This window comes from Adiantum capillus-veneris, chromosome 15 (assembly GCF_014529385.1).
Source record: "Adiantum capillus-veneris isolate H3 chromosome 15, ASM1452938v2, whole genome shotgun sequence".
NCBI classification, from domain to species: domain Eukaryota; kingdom Viridiplantae; phylum Streptophyta; class Polypodiopsida; order Polypodiales; family Pteridaceae; genus Adiantum; species Adiantum capillus-veneris.
Genome location: NC_140945.1, coordinates 106,287,365 through 106,313,493, shown reverse-complemented (window position 1 = coordinate 106,313,493; position 26,129 = coordinate 106,287,365). Strand labels below are relative to the sequence as shown.

Genomic DNA, 26,129 nt, shown 5'->3' with positions numbered 1-26,129 from the left:
AGCAGCCAGTAGTGTGGGTGTTCAATTCAATAAAAGGAACCCACCCTGAAATTAGGCTGTAAGTGTTATGTATCAGAAAGTGTTTCTTATAGATATCCATGTAAATTTGAAAGCCTCAAGCTAACATCTTGATACTCCTTTGTGTAGTTGTATAAAGAGGTTGTTGCTTGCTTATGGCAAGCTATCTGGAAGGTATGAACTATACAAGGCCCCAATCAAAGATGTACCTGTACCAAATCAAACCGATGGAAATTCTTGCGGCTGGAGATGTCTTCTCCATGCAGAATATGTCCTGCAAAGCTACTTTGCATTAAAACCTTTCATGACTAAGGTAACCATTTGGCAATGCATTCAGTCAGTTTTGGTTTTCTTTATACAAAACTTCTCACCATGTGGTCTTTCAATTTTGCAGAGTGCTATGCAAAACTACACATATGATTGTTTGCAAAGATATTGGGTAAGTCTAATACAACACCTGCTCACTATGTCGAACCCCAGAGAACCTGAAGATAGCGGCTTGGACGACCGCACAATTTATATGACAATACATGACGAGCCACCACGACAAACCCCTGCATCAGATACAGTGGAATCACAACGGGCCGAGGGGGTCATATCAGCCGAAGATGAAAGAGCCGAGGATGAAGAAAGGTCAAATGAGCATATGCAAGGTGCTAGTGTACAAGCAGAGGGGCTTATGGAGGAGACAATGAGAGAGTCAAGTAGGCTAGTGGAGGAGCCAAAAGAGCCCATGGATGAAACCCTGGATGAGGCAAGGATGGATGAGGAAAGAAGGCCTACGGATGAGCAAAAGGATATGGATGATGCAAGCCGACCAACAGAGGCAGAGGAAAAGACCTTGGAGGAAACTCTGAATGAGGTAGAAAGAGCCATGGGGGAGACCCTTGATTAAGATGAGAATGATGACTACGACGATGAAGCTAAAGCAGAGGATAGCAACAACGACAACAACACCATAGAGACCCAGTATGGACCCTTGCTACCTGTAGATACGGTTGTTCTGGAAATTTCTATTCAAGTATGGCAAAATATGTTTAGCTTCTAACTACTTATATGTACTTGTCAACTTTTACAGAGGTTGATTATCTTGGACATCAATGGATTGTTGCTGATGCGCGTGCCTTTGGGTATAGCAGACCCCTTCGAGAATTTGCAAACATTTCGGATGGGAACTTGTCGAGTCGTAGTTCGTCCAGGAACCAAAGAATTTATTCAGTTTCTTCTTCCGCGCTTTAGAGTTGCCGTATGGTCTTCAATGCAAAGGAAAAACTTGTCGCCACTAGTTACAATAGTTTGCGGTGTATGCGGTGCTCACACATCAGATTTTGCCTTTTTGTATGATCAAAGAAAATGCGTTACCATCGAGGGCCACTACCACCCTAAAAAACCACACTTACCTCTTTTGTACAAACCGTTTAGCCAAATCGATGTACCCTTTGATGCAAATAATACACTACTGATTGATGATACTCCTGAAAAGGGAGAACTAAATCCACTAGGAACAACTATCTCACCACCCTCTTTTGAGGGGCATACCTTTGATTTTTACCTTGAAGACATTTTGATTCCATACTTACAGAAATTGTATCTGAGTCCATTGTTCACGGACGAGTTGTACTTTCTAATGAATTAAGATGACTCTTCTATCATATCTTTGTCTTGCCTAACATTGAGAGAGAGAGAGAGAGAGAGAGAGAGAGAGAGAGAGAGAGAGAGATGTGGCAATGGCTAAAGAAATGTATTTCAAGAACACTTATATTCACAGAGCACAATTGACAAATGAGCTCAAAAAAACTTCATGTATTGAAAGTCATTCGTATACACTTGGGTTCACAAGAATCTCTGTTACATTGACACTATTTCAACCCGACCATCCAACTCTTTGCACAAAATGTCTTTTTCCCTACGCCGCATCAGCTTACGGCCAGCTAGGAAAAAGGAAAAATCTGAAAGGTCCCTGTCCATTGACTCTTCAATTATGTCGTACCGCAACTGCAGAAGACTGTATAGCTCCCTTATTGTAACCACCAACATTAGGCCTTGCTCTTTATCAATCACTTCCACATCCACAGCAGGATTATCTTCCAAAACTGCAGAAACCTGGTCCATAGGAATGTACTTACCTATGAGCATTTGTGATCGCATATACCAAAAGGAGACTAACAGTGATTGACTTGCAATCATGTACTTGACAACTAGAGTGTCAAGCGCGACCTCGTGTTGGGGTATAGGCGCCTGTGCCTTGCCCGGCCGCCCAGAGTCTGGGCGCCCACTGACTTGTATACCTTATACGTAGCATAAGTGTATAGGGGGCTGCTCACTCTTTGTGTCTCCCCACCCACATCGTGTGTGTCTCCTTCAATTGAAGGGGATCGGGGAGCACCACAGACGGAGAGTGAGAGAGAGAGAAGGAAGGAGACACACACGATGTGGGTGGGGAGACTCAAAGAGTGAGCAGCCCCCTATACACTTATGCTACGTATAAGGTATACAAGTCAGTGGGCACCCAGACTCTGGGCGGCCGGGCAAGGCACAGGCGCCTATACCCCAACAACCTCCCACTTAAAGGCGACTGTGCTTTTAAGCAAGGGAACATAGTCTAAAGACTACAAAAGGTGAGAGAAAACCACTCTCAACCGATGCCCACTGGCTGGCTGTGATCGTGTGCATCCAGTTGTCCTGCTTCCGTGTAAGTCCATACACCACCAGACGTACCGCACACGTACTGCAAGTATGTACGCAATACCTGCATATCTCCCTCATGCACTATGCCATCATCAGTCAACAAACGACTGACAACCCCAACTGCAAATGCTCCCACTGCAGCTGCGATATCCGGTCTCAAGATCAGCATCTCATACATGAGACCACCGAATGCCGATGCAATGCTAGCGGGCCCTGCTAGCTCTACGGAGCATGCATCAACATATATATCCTTGGCAATAGGCATCTCTGACCGACAAGGCGTGTCAGCCACATGCATCTCCTGACTGTTCGCAAAAGACGCATCAACCTGTCGTGCAACCTCAGAGCAAACCAGCTGCTCTAGGTGTCTGCTAGAAGACATATCCTGCACAACTATATCCCCATGCTCACTGTCGAGCATAGAAAGGAATGACTGCATAATCGCTGACATCTCAGCCTCCTCTGCAATCATCCACTGCAAACATGACCACTCAATCTGCTGTGACTCACTAGAGCTCTCATGCTCTAACTCCATATGCATAGACTCTTGCACAACGTCCTCCTGTCGTGACTCACTAGAGCAAGACCGCTCTACCTGTCTATCCTGCATAGAAGTATCTCGCACAACTGACTCTCTACTTTGCTCAGTCACTAGCAAAGCATGCGTGTCTGACTCTGTCACCTCTCTGTGTGACTGCTCAAGTCGTGCCCCAACTGTGTGCACAACGAGCTCACTACTCTGCACTCCATGCAAAGCATCCTGCAACCCACAAGCAAAAGAGACTCGCCTGCTCTCTCGCTCTCTACCTGGCTGCGTGATCACAGAGACAACACCGTCTCTCGCGTGATCCACATGCAATGGGTAACCTGTACCACTCCTGGCACCTCTCGCAATCACTAGCGAACCCAAATGCATCACAAAATCTCGCTCTCGTAGCGAAATCTGACATCCACTATCCCGTAACTGTCTGACTGAGATCAAATCCCGTCTCAGATCTGGCACATAACGCACATGACGCAGGGTAAATCTCATACCACTGGGCAAGGACAAACATATGTCTCCTGTACCCTCAATGTCATACATAGCACCATCAGCCATGTGCACACAACCAAGTCTCCCACTAGAAAACGTGCTAAACCACTCACGATGCGACGTGACATGGAATGTAGCATCAGAATCTAGTAACCAATGTGAAGACAATGTGCAATCCGATATGCAATCTGTAGACATAAGATCTTCTGAAGACAAGCTAGATGTAAATGTGACATCGCCGTCACAATCATACTCAGTAACCACCGTACTGATCTCACTAGCATCTGTCATGCCCAAATCTGCATCACGCATCTGTCGCCTCCGTTGTCTCAAACGCCTGAAACATCGACGCCTAATGTGCCCTCTATGTCCACAATGCCAACATGTCAAGTCTCTATGCCGTCGAGACTTGCGTGTGGGACCAATCTCTCCCATGGACATAGAAGTGGGACTAGACTCCCCTGTAGACATGGATGTCGTGTACATAGCATATAAACTCTGCCATAAAGCATGAGTTGTAGTCTCCCTCGAGACCTGCCAGTAAACAGACTCAACCAGATGCAAATGAATTGTAGACATGGCTAACTCATCAAGATCCTGCCAATCATCATCACGCATAGAATTGGGCTTCGCCGATAAACCACGCAAGGGTTTATCTTGCCCCAAATCCGCCAATGCAACAAGCATATGTTCCTTCCAAGCAACAAAATCTACACCATCAAACTGTGTCAGACCATAACGCTGGAAGTCAAATGAAAAATCAGCCATAATGCTCGCAAAAGAGCAACCAACAATGAGTAGCAAATGTCAACCAAATCAGCCCTAAACTGGCTCGAATCGCATCAACAAAAGTCTGCAAATATGGCTGTAAGATATGGCTGCAAATCAGCCCCAAAACAGCCCCAAAATTCAGCTCTTAAACAGCTGCATAAACAAGTCACAAATGTGTCCCAGATCAGCCTACAACTGAGCCATACATGGACACCTGCAAAGAGGAAACAATGGCTAAAAATTCAGCGCCCAAATAAGCCCTCAAACCTGCCTGTAAACTTGTAAACCTGTAGCTGAAACCTGCTGAAAAACCTCAAGCCATTAGTGCTCGAATCCGGCTACCTAGCTCGTAGCCACACAAGCATACATCACAATACTCACTCCTGTGAGTGTGCCAAGATAATTGTACGCCTGTCAAACCCGTGAGCTAATCACCAAGCCCACACTATGCGGTATCGATGCATACACACGCACAAATCTCCCACCTGCAGAGAACACCGCACGCAAATGTTGAGTGCAACCCGCAATCTCTACCTAGATCGCAAAAATGATGCGCATAAAACTCCTGGGAAAATTTCGCCAGAGTTTCGTCAGTAAAACGGCCACAAAACCAGTAACCAAATTGACTGCACGCTCAAAACCATGAGCAACCAAAGCGCATCAAACCGTACTCCAAATGCATGCACCAATCTCCACACTTTGCATACATCATTGCAAACACCTGCAAATCTAGTACACAAATATCTGCTCTACGTGTGACTGCCAAAAAACATGCTCGAGGTATACATTGCCAAGCTCAAAATGCAATCACATTAGTCTCCCTGACCATCAAACCACAGAAGGCATACATCGTATCCTCCCACCTGTGAGGAAACTTGCAACAAATATCACTCTCACATCTGAGAGCAAACCATGTGTGGAATCCTCGACACACAATAAATAACTGCTGCTGCAGAAAATTCAGCATTCAGAATTTTACAATTCTGATATGACGAGCGCGTCCGGAGCATGCCAAAACCCCAAGGTAGACTCCTGGATCATATGTATCCGAGTCCGGGTGTGAAAGCTATGCCAAAAACAGTGTTTTTGGGACCCGAGAGTGCACAAATAAACTTGCTGCTGTACCTGCTGTAATTCAAAGCATAATTTCAGCAAACAGACATCACCATCGCGTCCGGAGCGTTCCAAAACCCTGACCTAGACTCCTGGATCATGTAGATCTGACTCTGTATGACGGAGCTACGCAAAAAACTGCGTTTTAGAGCCCGAAAATGGCAAAAACGAGCTGCACACAGTCTTGAACCTGCTCCTGCTCCACTCTGCGTGATGCAATGTCCTCTCAATGCAAGCTCCAACACAAGAGCTCTGCCACAACAGCATCCAAGCACTCGAATGTCAAGCTCTCCTCCACCGAGCACTTCTCTAACGAGCTCCACTGAGCTCAAAAGCTCCTCTCACCAAGGAAGCCGCAACCGCCTCCTCGACCAAGCTTGACCACACCAAGCTCCTAAGCTCCAAAGACAATGCTCCTCAAGCTAAAATCGCTCTCCGTGAAACTCCGCGATCGAACTCCACCATCGAGAGCGAGCGAGCTATCGCCTCGAAGCTCTCAAAGCCGTCGTGCTCTCCGCGGTCACCATAGCTCTGATACCAGTTGTAGGTCATGGGGGGCAACAACTTCCCGGGAGGTCACCCATCCCAGTACTGTTTCTGCGCATATGCGCTTAACTATGACGTTCCACAAATTGGTCTAGCCATCCAGACCCCAAAACCTTAAGGTGTTAGGGACCTCCGGTCTAACCAATTTATGCAAGCCTCATAGATAGACACCACTTTGTCACCACAAGTTGGGCTTACCCCAACACCTCGCACCGTATGGAAATCTCTTCCTTTACATAACATCCTCTGTCAAGAAGTTTGTCACAGGATGACTGCTGAAATGACTTGCACATGAACATAGTTTTTGTAACACGTATATTCTAGTTCTGAAACAACTCTATGAACAATGCAGCAGGACAAAAGTTTGCAAGTCTAACCAATTTGGTGAGAATAGAGCTACGTAGAGACCTCTGTATATCCTTGTAGAGATTACTTCGCATTGCCTCCACCATTGTTTCCTCAGGAACTACCAGTCCACAGTGTTTCAGCCGGTTGGTAGAGGCACTTTCACCAGCATGCCATTCTTATTCCCTGGGCAGAGTTGGTAGAAGTGGTCATAGAAAAATATTCCTTCATCAGCCAGGCTTTTGCTGCTTCTCCTTGAATACTGTAGAGAACCAATGTGGGCATGAACAACAAGGAAGAGGCCTATTATGCACTCCACATGCTCCCATTGCTCATAAGAAGACGGATAAACATCTGCAAAATATATAACAAGAGTTAAACTAAGAGTATCAATAAGTCAAAATGACAAATCTAATGTGGTTGAGATGTGAAGAATGGAGCCATTGCTCATAAGAAGAGGGATAAACGTTGCAAAATATATAAGAAAATTTATAATGAGAGTATCAATAAGTGAAGTGAAAAATCAAATGCAGTTGAGATGTCAAGAATACTTACAATTGCAACGTGGTTGATGTATATCTGACACATTTTCACCGTTTGCTATCACGTCTGGATGGGTAAACACATGCTGAACAAGAACTTCATTTACAAATCTTTTGCCGATTTCAACTTTGAAATCCAACACTTTGGCCTACGATGCTGAGCGGTAAACATTGATAGCACTAGACCTCTTGGCTCTCTTGGTTGCATGAGGACCCATGAAACTTTGTTTATCCTTTGTCCAACCCATTGATTCTCTGCACTTATTGAAGTTGATATTGTAATTGAGGATATGCTACTACTTAGCCTTCTAGGCAAAGTGCAGGTGTCGATAGTTGGTGTGAGAGACCATAAACACCTAGAGCTTCTTGAGCGAGAAGACGTGGAAGCCATAGCTCTGAGAGAAAAGCTTTAGTGGAGGGAGATTCACTTTGAAAGCATCCTAATGGAGGGAAAGTGTTTTAGAATTCCAATATCTTGTGCGGGCTTAATGGTCACCCTCCAGTACGTTAATGACCATAAGAGAATATCAGCAGTGGGACCACACATGCACCTAACATCTCGGTAAAAGCAAAGAAGTTACGATGCCACAATCCTAGATTCGTGAAAGTTTATAGTATATTTTCTTATTTTTTGAGTCTTTTCACATATTTTCCTACGTAACGTAGCCCTCCTGCTCATTGGACGCGCTCTATTTTCTCTCTCCTTCATATGGCCCTCCAAATGACCTCCAAAATTTCCTAATGTGCTTGCTCCTCAGACACAATTGGGCTTTGATACCATGTGAAGAGATAGACAAGGAGAGAGAGCTTGAGCTCTTGCAAGCGTGCACACACACACACACACACACACACAAAGCCATATGGAGGCAAAGAGACTGTACTTCTTCTTCTTTCACTAACTCAAGATAAGAGGTCTACAAAACATAAGGGTAAAATACAACATAAAGTCAAAACTAGTACAATAGTCTAGTGTAAACTGCCAGTGAGTGAGGTGAGTAGATAAGTGTGCCATCACTCCGGTAGGTAGATCAGCTCGGTGTAGTACAGATGTAGTATCACTGGCAAAGATATGCGTATCCACCAAGTTTAAAACGGTTACACCATAGATGAAGACCACGATTTCTAAACAAACAGGCACTCTCTTGTGTGCGATTTTGTGCCTTCAAACTTTGTATAGGGGTTTGTGCAAGTAGGTGGGCTTGCATTTGAAGATTGTTTATCAAGAGCAATCACACATTGAGAAAGTAAAGGGCAGAGGTTGAAGGACTCCAGTCTAAAATATGAGCACTCTCAGGAAGGTAGGTGGTCCTTCCACGTGCCTTTTCTATTTCTTCTCTTAGTAGTGCTAAGTTGTGTGCACACGTGTACTGCCTGTGATAGCACAAAGAATATTTGTGGCATGTCTATGTTTGTATGCATCGAGAAGGGTACGGTACCAGTAATTGCTTTCGATGTGGTAAACCTGAGACAGTGAGGCACTTATTTTGGGGATGGAAAAGAAGTTACAGATTGGTGGGCTTGGGTTACATACTGGTGGAATGCATCATGGGGTACTGATTGCACGAAATTCACCTTGACCTTTGGATTATTTTCGATTACAGATGAAGCCATGCTATTTTGTCTGTCTTCGTTTAGAGGCTGGTTTTTATAGTTTCTATGGTATGTCAAAAATATGGGGATCTTTGATGGTCAACGCATGTTCAAAACTACCGTTCCCACTTTAGTTCTCAACGTTGAAATGTTGGAGGACGTATTTACTATAGTCGATAAGGCACTGTAGGATAAGTGCTATCTTATCCAGCTCAGCAAGATGTGACAGAGTTGTAACATTTGTAAATATGACATTTGTTGAGAGAGAGAGAGAGAGAGAGAGAGAGAGAGGGATGAGAAGGGCGACGAGAAGAGGACACCAGCATGGAAGCTTAGTGTGCAGGATGGTTTGTGAGTTTCACCCAAATCTCACACACCATGGAAGGAAGTTGAAAAAGTAGACGTTTCATTAACGGCATCGTTTTCAAAGTCTAAAAAGTAAGATTGGGCATCGTTTAGGTCGATTTTGGGTCATATAAATAGAAAAACATAGAGCGGTTCAGACCAAGTAACACTTTAGGTCGATAGAGCGGTGCAGACCAAGTAACAGTTTAGGTGGATTTTGGGTCATATAAAATAGAAAAAACTTGGCCTACCGGCTCCAAATACCAGATACAATGGTTCAGATCAAGTAACATACTAGACTTAGAACCTCAAAATTGGAGGAGACAAATTAAAAATGGCATACTGAGTGGTGTCAAAAAGTGAGCGAAGGGAAGATGTAGTCAGGACTCAGGGGTGAAGAAGAAGAAGAGGAGGATTTTAACGTCGCAGGAGATTGCTAGCCAGGAGCTGATGTGCTTAATAATCCAGATGTGGTGGGGGGAACGCCACGCCCAGGGTGAGGCCTAACTGGAGGGAATGTCCCAAGGCGTCTTCTATTTTTAGAAGAGCTGGCACAAGCAGAAAATATAATCGATGGGCAAGGGCATCAATATTATATCAAATACTCTGGCATCGCTGTATTTTGAGAATGCCCTTGTACAAATTGATCCAAAATTTGCTCCAATATTCACGCAATATATATTTTACCTTATGCCTTTTTGATAAAAGAGAAGTATAAGAGCAACCTTCAACAAGCTGCACTCTCAACAGTTTGTAATGTAATTGAAGCAGTAATTAATGGACAGAGAAACACATCAGAAAGTCAGATTGAATATACACGGAAATATAACAGTTTTGAATCTTTCAATGATCCTCTGCAGCATCAAAGCCATGCAAGTAGTCCAAAATTATCTGAGACGAGACGTCTTCAGTTGCGGAGTTACAAATAGACTCTCTACATACAGTACGTTTAACAGCCGGTATTCGTAGTACCGCTGCACCAATTAAATGTTAAAAGCTTCAATATATTGTTTCTCTGTAATGCTATATTGGTGGTCACCTTCTGTAGGATGCACCACCAACTTGATCAGCTGCATTCGGATCCCATGGATATTCCACATGTCCAATTCAAATATATTGGCCTATCTAATTAACTCCTGCTTCAGTTAATGCTAGCAGATGCAAGGAGGCGGCGCTCCATAGGTATAATTTCTGGTGACGTGGGTATGTGGCCTGCTGACCCTTTCTGATGAGCCTCCACGTCGACTCGCCAATGCTGCTGATGGCATGCAGCTGATGCCACTTCAACTCGTTGTCGCTTTACCCTTGTAAACCTGGGAAACTCATCGTCCACCTCATCATCGTTTGCAATGCTATTACTGTTTCCCGGCATACATGACATATTTCGCCCCGCTGGTGTGGCTGCTACTGCTGGTGTGAGGCCGCCAAGAGGCGTGGCATTCATGGCGGAAGATGGGCGTCCTACTGCTGGCCGCACCACGCATGTATGAATATGGTTTGACGTAGTGTTGGAGACTACAGCTGGCTCTTTCTTTACCTTGGGTTGCACAACTTGAGGCGATGCACGTCGATGCGCAGATGTACTCCACGCGGTCTGCATATTTATTCCACCTACATTCCGCATAGTGCTCTTCTCAACAATATTGTGGTTTAGGGGACCAGGAATTACGGGTTCTCTCTTCGATGCCTTGGGCTGCCACAAGGAGCTTTTGACATGTTACCATATAGAAATTCGTTTTGGGTTCCATGTACTTCTTAGATCTAAGTAGGAAGTAAGGAGCTTTTTGCTAGATTGAACTAGAAAATTCATAAGTTACTATATGATAGGTCTATAATTGCTGGATGGAACTAGCAACTTTCAAGTACCTCTAGATTTCTTATATAGTACTAAGTGGAGTTGCTACATAGAAGTAGTAAATCCTTGGTCTAATGCAATTACTATATAGCAACTATGTTGACTTGCTAGTTGGAAGTAGTAAAACCCAATTCCACACAATTACTATATAGTAACTATGTTTACTTGCTAGTTAGAAGTAGCAAATCCTAAATTCAATGCAATTACTATATAGTAATTATGTAGTCACTAGTTACAAGTAACAAATTCTAGCTGGTCCAACCCACTTACTAAGCATGCCTTTCCACATCGCAATATAGTGATTATTTTATACTAAGTACTAATCATAATACATATTCTTTTAATATATGTATGTACTATGGTACTTATACTATATTTTATTAAGCTATTTTGTGATGTTTTTATTTTTTCTCGTAATTCATTTTTGCAAAGAAGCATCGGACTGCATTATAACTCTCATATTCCATGACCTTGAAAAAATCAATACCTAAGTTTGGGCACTTGTCTATATCATTTCTCATATCTTAGAGTTTTTTTGTCTTTTTAGAAGGTATATTGTATGGTGAGATTTTTCAAAGGAAAGTTGTGCAAGACCTATTTACTGTGTCTACTTTCAAAGAAGAGATTGTGGTGCCATCTCTTACTTTTTTATGGTGTGATTATGAAAATACTTATTAGTGTAGCTTAGAGGTGATACAAGTACTACAAATGGTGCTACACTCCTTGAAACTCATTGCATATATATCTAGTTCAACGGGAGAATGTATTCCCTACTACAAGAGGCAATAGATTGAAAACTTTAAATGTCAAATATCCATATTAAGGCTTATAAATTCCATCTCTACTTGATGCTTGTCCATACATTGAGGGCTTTTTACAAGGAAGATACTCTTGTGTGAGATCAAATTTCTCCAAAATAAAAATAAAAATTGTAGCTTTTCATAAGAACAATGATCGTCTATCAAATCAAGATGCATATCTAGAATTTGAGTTGACTATGTAGGCTTTGGAGATGATTTGCTTCATTATTTTTAGGTATAAATTGTCCTTTTTTGGAGGTAATTTGTGGCAAATTACATCCCAGCTAGCAATGGCAAGCACTCAAAAACGGATATCATTTGTCAAAAAGGAATAAAAATTAGAAAATAACGCACAAGGGTATGTCGGGAGATTTTGAAATTTGCGTATTATGGGAATTTCCACAAATTAAAGGAGTATTTTGGTAATTTTTCTTTTATATATATATATATATATATATATATATATATATATATATATATATATATATATATATATATATTTATTTATGTTGTTTCACATCAGGTGAAGGTGTAGTGAGAATGGGAGATTGTTCGTGATTGCTTATCAAAGCATGATGAGAGAGCTAAGAATGGAAGTAACCTCACAATGTGGAGCTCATGCCTTTCTGTTGTGGTCTAGTTCATTGAAGCAGGAGACATTGATCAACTTGTATTGAAGGTGTCTACGATGAAGCTAAGTGCCGATATCTTGTGTGTGTGATGCTTGGCATATGAAGCACAAGAGAACATTGAGGAAGGTATGAGGTGAAGACACAGGAAGGTACACATCTTTTCCTACGTCGAGGGATGCAAAAACAACGAGAGAAGCATCCTATGCCAGGCTCTCTCTCTCTCTCTCTCAATTGCAAATGTTAATACTTTATCAAGAATTGGAAGCATGCAGAAAAAATGAACCTCTAGGCTTTGGCTATGTTACATCAAAACTCAATAACTTTGCATGTAATCAACCCTATTTAAAGGCTCTTCTAATGAGCTGACATACATCAAGTTACATCAACAAGGCGATATGGTTATCGATTCATGGTGCTTCAATTCCTCCTTTCCCTTCTTGTACCCCCCAATGTAAAGCCAATCTCTCTCTCTCTCTCTCTCTCTCTCTCTCTCTCTCTCTCTCTCTCTCTCTCTCTCTCTCTTTCTCTCTCTCAAGTGTGATCAATCACCATACTTTAGCGAATTGGATAATTCCAAGACATGCCAGATTGATATCCAAACATTCAAAATGAGATGAATATCAACTGTAATTTTTTGACCACAGAAGTACAGATACAAAATGGGAATTACACCATGCAGACACTGGAGGAAGATATCATGTATGCAATAGCATTGTCACACTCCGTTGCCTGCACTCATTAAATGCAAAGTTTGTTAGTCATCTCAAAGCCATAAAACACCTACGAATTCTTCTGCGGATTAGGTCCATCCATGTAGCTGTCAAGCTTTCTCACCACACAAATGTGGCCGCAATCTACAAGCTGCACAAAGAGGGTATAGGATGGTAGTTTCCCAATTTATTGGCTTGTGAACATCTCAGGAGTGTTTGGGTCACATATCCAACACTTCGCGGGGCACGGCTCACCACACATCCCAATACAAGGATGACCACATTTTAGAGCTTTGCCACAAGGTGTGTCACATCGAGACCTTGTGCATATAGAACTGCAAGGAAGACTACAAGAATAGTGTTCACACATCCAGGACATGGCAGTAAGCATGGGACACAAGGTTTCTCACAAGTATGGGCACAATGCTCATGCACACAATTGTTTAAGGCATGGTTTCTTGAGGCCACAGGGCTTGCATGGTGCACCACATGGCAACTTGCATATGTGGAAACAGGGCAACGGAATTGCACATGGGTGGTTGCAAATGCTCACACGCTGCTCAACTTGGCACCTTGCACACGTACTACTGCAGCTGTGTCCACAAGGCAGCTAATGAGAGCAAGGGTAGGAGCAAGACTGCCACAATCCTGAGGTTAGTCGATGGCATTGTATAATAGCTTTATGGCCGCAGAGCAAGTTCGCATCGACCATCGAACGACATTGTATTGAGGAGATATGTTCCGCTAGACTGCATACCACCACCTGAATGTACCTTTGCATTGCAACTCATAATTTTTCTGTTACTGCATTTTGCTTCTGCGACATGACCGCAAGCTATTTGCATGCTGAGAGAGAGAGAGAGAGAGAGAGAGAGAGAGAGAGAGAGAGAGAGAGAGAGAGAGAGAGAGAGAGAGAGAGAGAGAGAGAGAGAGAGAGAGAGAGAATATGGCTTGAGCCGTTGAAACCCTAGCTCGTCATCGCCCTATCCCTGCACGGCCCTATCCCTGCATAACAAAAATACATATAGCCTATGCTCATAACGAGCCATGGGTGCACCAAGATCCAAGCAGAGCATACCAGTAACAGTCCATACATTGGGGGCTTTTTACAAGGCAAATAAGTGGTCAAGAGTGTATCGAGTATATCCAATGTGGTTCCACATGAAGCGTCTCATGAGGTTAGTTTAGAATTTCTCAAGTACGGAAATGGTGGCTTGGTTAGATTACTTAGGGTGGCTAAGATTCCTCTAAAGTTTGGTGCATTTTTTACTTAATTTATTTTGGAGTTTGGTCATAAGACAGTGTAGAGTGTACCATAGGAGGACTTATCACGAGTGGATTGGGATAAAGTGACTCAATGAGGGCTCCTTTAATGTTTTGGAAGATGTTTCAAGTAGGGAGTAAGGGTTGGAGTGCATGTTGTGCTATATATCGTATCTCTATATATAGCCCCCTGCTCCCCTTTATATAAACTCATCTCGTGTGACCACTTAACACACCTTTACGGTTTGCAAATGTGGTGTCGTCCCTCTCTCCTCTCTCTTGTGCGTGGTGGTTCAACATGGTATCAGAGCCTCACGAAGATAAGTGAGGAGTTTTGCAGTACCGAGAGCTCTGCATGATAATGATATCATGGAATTGAAACATCACGAAAGATTACGAAGATTTCTATAATACTATCATGGCGTAATGAGTCTGCCTGTAGTGTGACACAACATCATGAGGAGCGTGGTTCAATCACGTAACCATGAGAGATTATTTTGTGCCAAGATCCATGACTCATGATGAAATTCTACAGCTCAAGTTCCCCTAGATTGATGCCCTTTTGAAGAGCTAGGATCTCCTTGACAAACTATATCATCGTGAGTTCATTTGCTCATCTCAACATCTTCCATTGCCACATGTCTTCAAGATGCAAGCATAGGTGGTGATATATTTCTCACTTTGCACCTTTTGAAAACAACTCAAGCTTCTTGGCCCTACCACATTTTTCATACATATCGACCAAGGTAGTGCTAAGGGTAATGTTGTTTTTCAACAGTCAAGCTGGCAATATCATCGTGAGTTCTTTCACTACAATTCATTACTATTGTAATCATGTCTACTACAATCTCCATCATCATCACTTCATTGACTTTTGTTGTATCTCGACTGCGGTATTCACTTCTCTAATCATGTGTATCGTCACTGCTACTTATGTCGTCACTGTTGCTTATGTGTTGCTCCTCTTCTTTCAATTTAGCCTTGTGCTCAAGATATTTTTGGAGATCTTGCTTTTACACTATATTTCTCTAAATTTGTATCTCAAATTTTAAGCTTTGTAGGTAAGGGGTATGTCTGTGTAGAACTGCAAGAATCTCTGCGGCCAGAAATCTCTAAGGCTATGCAATCTACCAAGAAACAGAGAATCAAAGCAGGGTTTGCCAAATGGTTGGGAATAGGATTACCGTAACGAATGGCCTTCGTGTTGCAATTACATATCGTATGTTTCTTTTGCCTCATTGACCTCTAAAGTACGCATGGATTGGCTGGGAGCTGCTGGCAAAGCCATTAGTCTTGCACTGTCTAATACTGATGCGGTCTCCACTTGCTTCCCAAGCTCATTTGGGTGCTGCCAATTTTAAGTACAAGCAAGGTAAACAACTCGATCAACATGCCAAAGTCTTGTATGTCAGGTAATGCACAAGACTCCCGTTAATGTCTAGGTTAATTTCTAGGTAATGCACGATCAGGGCACTCGATGGGTGAGGGAGGTGTAAGGGGAGCAACGATGGAAGATGGCAAGATTTCCGTGGTTGAAAAGGAAAAGGGGTGGCGAGAGCATAAGCTGCAGCTGTGCATATATATTTATTTTAATAATGTTGCAGTTTGTAGCAGCCTTGGAGCATAGCCCATGTGTTTCGACTCTTCTCTCTTGAGCACCTTGCAGGGGTTCGAATTCCATTCACTGGCTCTTTTACTAACAAAACCAACACCTTTGAAGTAAGTTTGTTGCAGGGATCTTGCGAGATTCGCGTCTAATTCAATATAGAACCTACCAGTCTTCCAAGTTGATAGTCTGTAATGCCAGTATGAGTAACCCAATTGGACGGTTTTAGGTTGATTGATTTGGGCCCACTAAAATTAAAGGTGTACCTACCTCTATCCTATCGCCTGAAATTAACCAAGCGGTATGGCGCATGGGCGGGAACCCAGCTCAGCGCGAGCCAAAAGGAGAAAGCCTGCATCGCACCGCCCTAGCTCGCAAGCTCTGCACAGTTTAACATTAAGCTTCTGGCTGGAGATATACTCACGCGCGCATACACAGCTACTGCTGCTCCTCTACATACACGCAGGAGTGACACTCTGCTCGTGGTGCCGGCCGTGCTGCTCTTTCGCTACAGATGCGCGCGACTGCAGATCAAGGTGCTGCTCTAATTATAAAGAGCTTCAAATTATATAGAATTAAGGTGCTGCTCAATTCTTCAGACGTCGCCCTGGCCCAATTATATTGCATCTCAGCTCATCAATTAACTGTTTAGTGGCTAGGGTTGGCGATACCCACGAGGATCGATCAGCGCCATCTTCGAATGCCCGCTGCTGCAGCTTCAACTTAGCTCTACTTATACAGACCGCGTCGGCTGGTGCGTGCTAAATAATATTCGTTCTCAACGAATTCGGGACTGCTAGCTCGACAGCAGACGGCAACTCAATATCCAAGTAAGCTTTGGTAATTAAATCGTTGATAGCTTTAATTTAACACAATTATTTAATAGTTAAATTAAAGTACAGTAGTAGCCTGTTCAGGAAAAATCATTTTTCGAAACATACAAAACTCCTTTCCTTGAGTAGGAAATTTAAAAAAATTAGGATATTTTTCGGGTTTTTACACTATTTTTTTCTATTTTGCGGTGGAATTTCTCCTTATCCTCTTGCCCTCAACCAACATTTTTGAAACTAGAAATGGCACGATATTAAGTTGAGACACATTTTTCCTAAACACTGATTCAACACGTTGAAAACATGATGATATTGTTTATTGAGCAAGCTTGAAAAAACTAGATTTATTGAAATATATTTTATGATATGCATTGAGAGAGAGAGAGAGAGAGAGAGAGAGAGAGGAGAGTAGGCTTGCCAAAACCTTTTCTTTAACCATAGAAAATAAGCACAAGACTCCCGTTAATTTCTAGGTTAAATTTGAAACTAGAAATGACACGATATTAAGTTGAGACACATTTTTCCTAAACATGGTGATATTGTTTATTGAGCAAAGCTCATGAAATATATTTTATGATATGCGTTGAGAGAGAGAGAGAGAGAGAGAGAGAGAGAGAGAGAGAGAGAGAGTAGGCTTGACAAAACATTTTTCTTAACCATAGAAAATAAGGACAACACTCCTGTTTGTAGGTTAAATTTGAAGCCTTTGTTGGCAACTACGCTAAAATGTCTTATATTTGTTGAATAATTAGGGTAAAAAAGAGATCTAATTATTGGGTGCGTAGACTTGATGTGTATTTAGAGAGAGAGAGAGAGAGAGAGAGAGAGAGAGAGATTTTAATAATTACCACTTCAAACTTATTAGGTATTTGTAATCACATTGTCGTTATGGAAAAAGATCAAGAATTGCCTTGGAATGTTATGAAAGCAAGAGCTTATAAGGTTCGCTTTGACCTCGTGAAAAGCGTTGTTGATGGCTTGAAGGAAAACGGAGTCAACATAGATCATTGGCCAGAGACCTTCTATTATTTATTTGGCAAAGATGGGCCTCCCACATGTGTAGTAACCATCTTTATAGACGATTCTATAGGGTGGCATGTAAAATTGGGTGTGCTATCATTGAAAGCATGTCTTGGGCTTGTATCTGGTTACAAAATCTCTACCCTAGGATTCCAAAGTATGCCTATTGATGTAATTCACTCTAGGCTAAAGCTTTTACTAAGCCTCATACCCAACAAGAAAATTTGGAGTTGTGTTCTTCCTCCATTGGTTGTAGAAGATACTCCAGGCTATGATTATAATTTGTGATTAAGAAAGTTCTTATTTAAAGTGTGTCATCTTCTTTCATTAAAAAAGGATCAAAACTTCTATTCTTGCTTTGTTTTCTTTCTTAATGATGATCTCAAATCTGTATTGACGTAAGAATTCTTTCTGAAATATAGAGTGTTTATTAGTCATGAGTCAAAGTCTATCTTGGAAGTGCTCTTGCGATTACCTTTGCAAACACTTATCAAATGGGTGTGCTTTTGTAACAAAGAGGACTTTCTATCATCACCGTCAACAAGATGCACTGGGAGAAGTCCACCCATCAGTAAGTAAAAGGAGAAGGGTGCAACTAGAGTCAGATTGCCCTTCCACGTCAGCTCTGGTTACACCTCTATCTACACCTACAACTATGTCAACTCTTCTTGAACCCCAAGTTTCTCCCTCTATTGGTCCAATTAATAGAGTGGAAAGGGTTAGTAAGGGTGAAAGACACACTATTTGCCGTTGCTCACTGTATTGCGGAGGCGGTCGACAAGTTCATGCTTCGACCTATTATCGTCATCAGGATCTCTTAAAAAAATATGATAGCTTAAAAATTAAGTTTGGCTTAGCTGAACATGGGCTATCAAGCGAGAACTTCGCCTACGATCATGTGCAAGACGCAAGTGACCGTGAACACATGTCATTTGAGGCAGTAGTGGATGATCAAAGCCAAAATGAGGCTCCCATGGACACCAATGATGTTCTAGAAGATGATTTCTCTATTTTGTACATGGAGCTCATTGACAGAGTAGTGGAACTACAATCTCTATGGGATGCATATGAACATCGATTACCAATAGGTGTACAAGATAAAATGCTTCGCTTGATGTTCGGCGATTTTGGGGGATCAAGGGTCAGTTGTCCAAGCGCCAAGCAAAGTTTAGTGAGACCGCTAATTCAGCTCCCATCTACATGGGAAGGAGACCTTGGTGGTATTAGAGTCCCTGCATGTTGGGACCAACTACAGACAATGCTGAAAGGGCTCGGAATGATTTCTGCCCAACGTTATCGTGTTTGCACAGGATATCAAGGGGCAAGGCATCCGCCACAACTCCTTCAACCAAGTTCGGAAGATAATTTTATTGGAGAAATGCCAAAGTGTTTATGCTCTAGAGAACCTCGCTCTAAAAAGCTAAAGCGAGATTGCCTTCAGTGTTGTGAAAAATGCCCCGTTTGTGAAAAGCCAAGGAAGTGTATGCTATCTTTCGACTATATACCAATTGGACCTCAATTAAAGCTTTTGACTAAATACAATACATTTTGTCATGAGATGTTGAATGTATGGCGCCATAAGCAAGAATGGCTTCCTGAAATTGTAAACGATGCACAAAGAAGGATCGTTGATTTCTGGAATGGAACGAAGTTCCAAGAAGTAAAAGATTTCTGGGATCCAATGGTTTTATATGAGCTACCAGTGGTTTGCTCTAATCCAGTGTGCAAAAAGATCTACACCACTTTCCAAGCTCTAAGCGACATGAAGCCTTGCAAAGAGGATGGGATGCAGATAAAGGAGCTTATCAATTCATGTGTCTCGAATGCTTGGAAGATATTCAATGCAACAAGAAATTTCAAAGGGTTAGTTATCCATGTATAATTTTTGTGACATTATTTCACTCATCTTTAATGCTAAGATGTGTGATGGTGTGGTCAGGGTGATCCCCGTAATGTAGCATTGTTGCTTCATTGGGACGGTTTTCAGACGTCCCGGACGACTCAAAAAAGCTGTGGTGCTGTGGAGATTTTGTTGCTTAATGCAGGTCCCAACTCCTCCATAGAGGTCTTGCCAATCTTGTTTATCCCGCAAAGTTGTAAAAAGACTATAAAGAGCTCTGGCGATGTTTTTGCAACATGCTTAACTCCTTTAGTGGATGAGCTAGAGAAGTTATATCTTCATGGAGTGGATGTGATATATGAGTATCCAATAGAAAAAGTTTTTGAGGATCCTGAAGGTTATTCAAAGTTGTGCACGATACGCGCCATGGTGATGATGGTTACTGGAGACCACCCTGCACAGTGCAAGATAGGCATGTTTAAAAATGGAGGAAGTGACTTTTGCAGGCGTGACAAGGCACAAGCAACTCTAGTGAAAGATGGTACAAAACTGAATGGTCGATATGTTTATAATGAAAATTGCTATCAAAGTAGATTTCCACCGCCACATAGAACAATTGGTGAGATGAAAGGTGAGTCTACCTTTTTAAGGAGCTTTTGGAACATTGAAGCAAGCATTCCTATTGCAGAAGTAAAGGCGTATCAGAAGGTTCTCTTCAGAGGGGAAATATACAAAGTTGGCTCTGATGTGGTGGTGAAGGTTGATGATATGAATCAACAAGTAGAGGAAAGTGGCCATTGGAAAGCTTCTATAACTTCTTTTTTCTCTATGCAACATCAAGGAAAGTCCATGCTTTTCTTTGCAGGGAGATACTATAAGCAATGCATTGTAGGTGATACTCATTTAGAACGATTACTTATTGATACAGTTACAGGAATGAGTGTCCTTGAAAAGATACCGTTGTCCTTCACTTGGGATTGTCCTTCAAGTCTATATTTAATTTTGTAACCCACTACTTAGATATGTCTATATTGACTTAAGTCTCTTTTCTTTAAAGTGATTTAACTTGTTTTTATTGGTGGTTGTTAATTATTTTTATGTGTGTGCTTGTTTGACTTTGTTAGGGTGAATATGAGTTGTCCGCAATCTATTCTAGCTGCATTGCTTTCGAAACCTCATGATGAAGCTCTCAAAGAGTTGAGTGTATGGAGAGCCAATTATGCTGGGAACAAAAGAATTTTAGGAAATCCTACTAGCATTACTACACATGGGGATCCACCTTGTGCAGCAAAAAATGATCCAGAGATATATGACCAGGTGTTTAGACCTCCACCTCCCACACATAGAGATGCAGGGAAGCTTTATGGTAGAAATTTTCTTTTGAAGTATCATCCGGATCAATATAGAGTGTTATACTCTAACTATGGGGAGGTGGGAAAATGGTTTGCAAAAGTTGACTCTATTGGTGACCTTCGAAACAATCTTGAACGAAAGAGTCAAGTTATGAGCATCATTGGAGACAACATAGGCAAACTCAAAGACATTGTCATAGATGGAGCTTCTTATCCTTGGAAGGAGGAGGATATTTATTTATGGTGTATCAAGTCTCTTGCCGCTAAGCGCAAGTATACCAAACGAAAGGCCCACAATTCAACGTCTTCCTCAAGTGGATCTACGGTATGGTTATTTAACGCATTAATAAAGTTATGTTTTTTTTGTGTTTTATACTTACAAGATATTTTTAATGCAAATATAGGCCATAAATAATGATTTACATGATAAGGATGTTGGGATGCAACATGGAGAATCCAATGACTTGGATAAAGATGATTCTCCTAACAAAATGGTAAGATAGTTAGCATGAATACTTAGTGGCTTATTTGATGCTTTGTTTCATCTACATTTTATTTTCAATAGGTAGAGAATGCTCACGATGACAATGCTTTGGCAAAGCTTACTGACATGGATACTATTGTGGTAATTGAAAACAAGATGGAAAAGGAGGCACCAGCTAATGTGAGTCATTGGTTACTACACACTATTCATCTTGAGATTCTAAATGTGTGTTCTTAAAGTTAAATTTGTTTATATTATGGTTTATTTATGAAAACTTAGGAAGATGTAGAAGTATATATTCCAGAAATTCCTTGGCAAAATAATGATGAAGAAAATGATGCTTATGAGGTATGTTCAAAAGTACTCTCTCTCTCTCTCTATCTATATATATATATATATATATATATATATATATATATATATATATATATATATATATATATATATATATATATATATTTATATTTCACTTAAATTATGATTATTTTTTATTTAGGAGTATCAAAGATTTATATCAGATGGGAGCTTTGGGGTTGCTTTGGAAGAAAAAAAATCTTATGAGAGTTCACATGGTGTTGATCATAACCATGTAGAGAACAAGGTTTGAGTTTGAAGTTATGTTGTTTGATGCATAAAATACATTTTTTGTATTGCTTGATTATTGTGATTGTTTGGTATATAGAAAATGAAAGATAACACTTCAAGTGAATTTTGCGATTCAAACGTAGATCTGCTCTCTAGAAAAAGTGTGCGAAAAAGAAAGGTATGCTAATAATATATTTGTGTTGAGTAGCTTGATCGATATTGGATTTTACTTTCTTTTATAAGTTGTTGTGTGTCGTGTTTTTAGGCTACGAGTAAGCTTCAAGAGCTTCGGAAAAAAAAGGAGAAAGCTTCAAAGGTTTCCAGTAACAAAAAGAAAAAGGTAAATTGGTTAAGTTAAGCTATATAAATGAAATCTTGGTAACTAGGATTAAAACTATATTGTTTTCATGTTTAGGAACTATCAAGTGGATCCAGAGAAGAGAGTATTATTGATGAAAGCTCTGTTTTAGAAAAAAAGGTGTGTATTTTGTTAGGTGTACTACTTGCACTATACTTTGACTAATACACATAGAGTTTAACTAGATGATGACTGATACTCTTTGTTATTTTTTTGTAGGCACGAGAGTTATGTGTAAGTGATAAAGAAGCCATTCTAATGAAATGGCTTGGTACTAAGAAGGTTGAAGACATTTATCATCTTGTAAAACCTACTTATACTGCTCTCAAAAAAACTCATTCCTTCTTCAAGAGGAAGGCGGGTGACACCAATTCTTTTACCATGTGTGAGGATTTAGTGACTTGGCTCTTAGTGAAGAGCATAGTTTGTATCAATTTTGATAAGGTAGGAGCTTTGTCACTCAAAGATGTGGAGTTGGCAAATGAAGATTGAGATTTGTATCTTTGAAACTTCTATGTGTTTGAAAGTGACATTATCTTATTGAACTTTCATATTTGGTTACATGTACCTCTCTTGTTAAGTTGATTAAATCATTTCCTGAATCACTTAAAGATTTGACTTAGCATACATTCTACTAGTTTAGATTTTCTATATGTCTACCTAGTTTAAATTTTCTAGTTCATTAACTAGTTTAGATTTACTAGGTGACTTATTAGTTTGGTTTTGCTAGATGATTAACTAGTTTGACACACTAAGGTCAAACTAGCAAGTGTGAAGAGTTTCTAGTTAGATCTAGCAACTTAGTTACTATATGGTAGTACCATTTGCCATATAGTAACAAACTTACTAGATTTACCAACTAGAAACTATCTCACAGTTGCTAGTTTGCACTTTTATTAGTTGTGTGTATTCAAACTAGTGAATCATCTAGCAAATTTATATTTTTTTTCTATATGGTAACATTTCAAAAGCTCCTTGTGTGCACAACTCCGTCAGCTTGAGCCGATACAGGACAGCCAGCAGTGTGAATTTTTTCGCCAGCGTTTGGAGTAGGGCTCTTCTCGACAACATGGTCCAGGGTATTAGCAGCACTAGGCTTCCGGCCACAGTTCGAGACATTGTGGACAACACAGGGATGATGCAAGACTTGCTGGAGGGTGATGCGATGTTGGGGGTCCTTGCAAAGCATGCCTCTGAGGAGGTCCTGAGTTGAGGCAGGAAGGATGGACCCATCCAAAGAGAGCTTTTTGGAGAGGATGGCAGCATGGATGTTTTCGTCGGAGGCATCATGAGCAAGGTGTTGGATGAAGGGCATGGTCTCAGTGAGCATGAGGTAGAGGAGGACCCCGAGGCTCTAGATATCTACGCGATGGTCGTAGCGTCCTTGGATGAGCTCCGGCGCATGGAAGGTTGAGGTTCCAACATAAGGGTCATCAAGCCTCTGCTGGGGATGCTCCACCCTCGCAGCATGCCCAAAGTCTGCCAGAAACACCTCATGTAGCTCTAGTGAATATAGTCCTGGTGCACCTGCAGCAGCTACTTTAGTATTAATTATAGAATTACTTTGCAAACTAGAACTCATGTATTCTTGTGCACTTATACTCTGCATTTGCATTTTGGAGGTGGTTGCTCTGGCCTCGACATACCTGCGAAAAAGCACATTCCCAGGCTTAATGTCACGGTGGACGATGCCCCGAGAATGGCACGAGATGAGGGCTCGGGCCAGGCTCGCCACAACATGGGCAGCCTCCCTTTCATGGAGGATCGGACATGCGTCAAGTTTGCCGAGGAGGTCACCCGCGTCGCAGAAGGGGGTAACTAAGTGGACGCACCCATCATCCCCCTCGACCTTGGTGATGAGCGGCAGGATGCCAGGCAAGCCGCGAAGGTGGTGAAGAAGCTCTGCCTCCCGCAGCAAGGTCGCGTTCTCAACGGCTTCCTTGGGCCTCATCTTATTAAGCTTCCTCTTTTCAGACTTCTTCGGCAAGGATGATGACGATGCGAGCTGGAGGAGTTTGTGCTGACGCTCACGTCGACGATGGGAGGCTAGCACCTTGCAAGCGAAGAGATTGCCAGACGTAGAGTCGCTGCAGAGGAAAACCAAGCCCTGCCCTCCCCAACCAAGCTGCTTCACGGTCTCCAGCCCCAAGTCCTGCTTCACCATCTCGCAGCAGGCCCGCCCCTCTGCTACTGCACATCACCAGATGTGCCCATGGCAAGTTATACGTCGAACTTGGCGTCTGCTCTGCTAGCCTCTGCTTTCAGCTGCTTCGAATATGGGAGAGCTCTCGACTCTTTGTTGAGGAAATGAAGAAATGCCCGCGAACTGATCAGGGTTTGTGTAAGGGGCCGCGTCGAAAAACATAACGGCTGTTAAAATTAAGGGAAAATTACCAAAATACCCCTCTAATTTGAGGAAATTCCCAAAATACCCCTCAAATTTCAAAAATTCCTTGTATCTATTTTTGTTGGAATGTTCAAGATTTTCTAATCTTCATTCGTTTTTGACAATTGAGATCCGTTTTTGAGTGCTCAACATGTAATTTGTCACCAGTTACGATCGCAAAAAAGGCAATTATGTCTAAAACTAATGAAGCAATTCATCTCCAAAGCCTACGTAACCAACTCAAATGGTAGTTTTAGCATCTTGTACGATAGACAATCACTCTTCTTGTGAAGACCTACAAAAAAATTTATTTTTCGAGAAATTTAGTCTCACAACCAGGGGTATTTTGGGAATTTTGGAAAATTTAAAGGGCATTTTGGGAATTTATGACAAAATATCAGGGGCATTGTGGGAATTTTTGAAATTTGAGGGGTATTTTGGGAATTTCCTCAAATTAGAGGGGTATTTTGGTAATTTCCCCTAAAATTAAAGCATGCGGGATCAGGGCTAGAAAATTTCATTTTTACTAACCGGAGAAAATAACGGCAAATTGCACTAAAACTTGTATTTACACTAAAACTTGCTGGTTTTCTTCAAGGCAAGCTCAACATCTAACCGGGATTTTATGATTTTAGCCAATTAAAATACAATTGTACCCCGGTTTTTTCTAACATTGCGCGGAACTGGATTAGCTCGCACCCAAAGAGCGGTCATTGTAGGAGCAATCGCCACCCACCTACCAGGCTGCAACTTATTAGCATACATAGGCCGGATCTCCGGCTGGGGCCGTCTCCATGCATGTTTGGAAGTTCTAAGCTAAAGCTAAATACAAGCGCATAAATCCGCGGGGCCGCCTTGAACTCATGACCTCCACTTAGAACTTGCCACGTACTACATCCACATGCGATTATCAACGGACTAGCCCATGATCTATGTGCACCCTCATTTTTGCCTCCACGCTTGATCCCATTTGATGATGCCTGTGTGATATAGTGTTGAGGGGGAATCATGATCTCATATTATGCCTAATCCACACCCTAACCTCTATGGGTCTGAGGTAGAGGCAATTCGCTTGCTTGCAATGTCTACTGCCTTGAAGCTCATTGAAAAAAAAGTTCTATGCTTTCAAAAGTATATAACAATACTTGCAATACATCTCACCAAAGCCTCAATTGCAAGACATGATGTCTTTTCGGAACAGCCTAACATTCCTTGACGTACAATCATGTAAGCAATTCGTTTGCCCATGTCAACATTTGGCACAAGACCACCTGCCTTTAAACAAAAACATAGGTGACTGCATCTAGATTTGGGAACCCTTTACTTTGTGCGTACGCTATGATGGTAGTGGTGGAGGAGAAGGGGAAAAGGGACACCGTGCTACAGGAGTAAGAACTTAGCGCTGAGTCACATTTGG

General features: G+C 41.7%; 2 pseudogenes; both read right to left on the bottom strand.

Annotated features, from left to right (window-relative positions):
• Window positions 1–10,142: 10,142 nt before the first annotated feature.
• LOC147441224 (uncharacterized) lies at window positions 10,143–23,722 on the bottom strand (annotated as a pseudogene).
• Window positions 23,723–23,819: 97 nt separating this feature from the next.
• On the bottom strand, window positions 23,820–24,540 carry LOC147441223 (calcium-dependent protein kinase 17-like; annotated as a pseudogene).
• Between the last annotated feature and the right edge of the window lie 1,589 nt (window positions 24,541–26,129).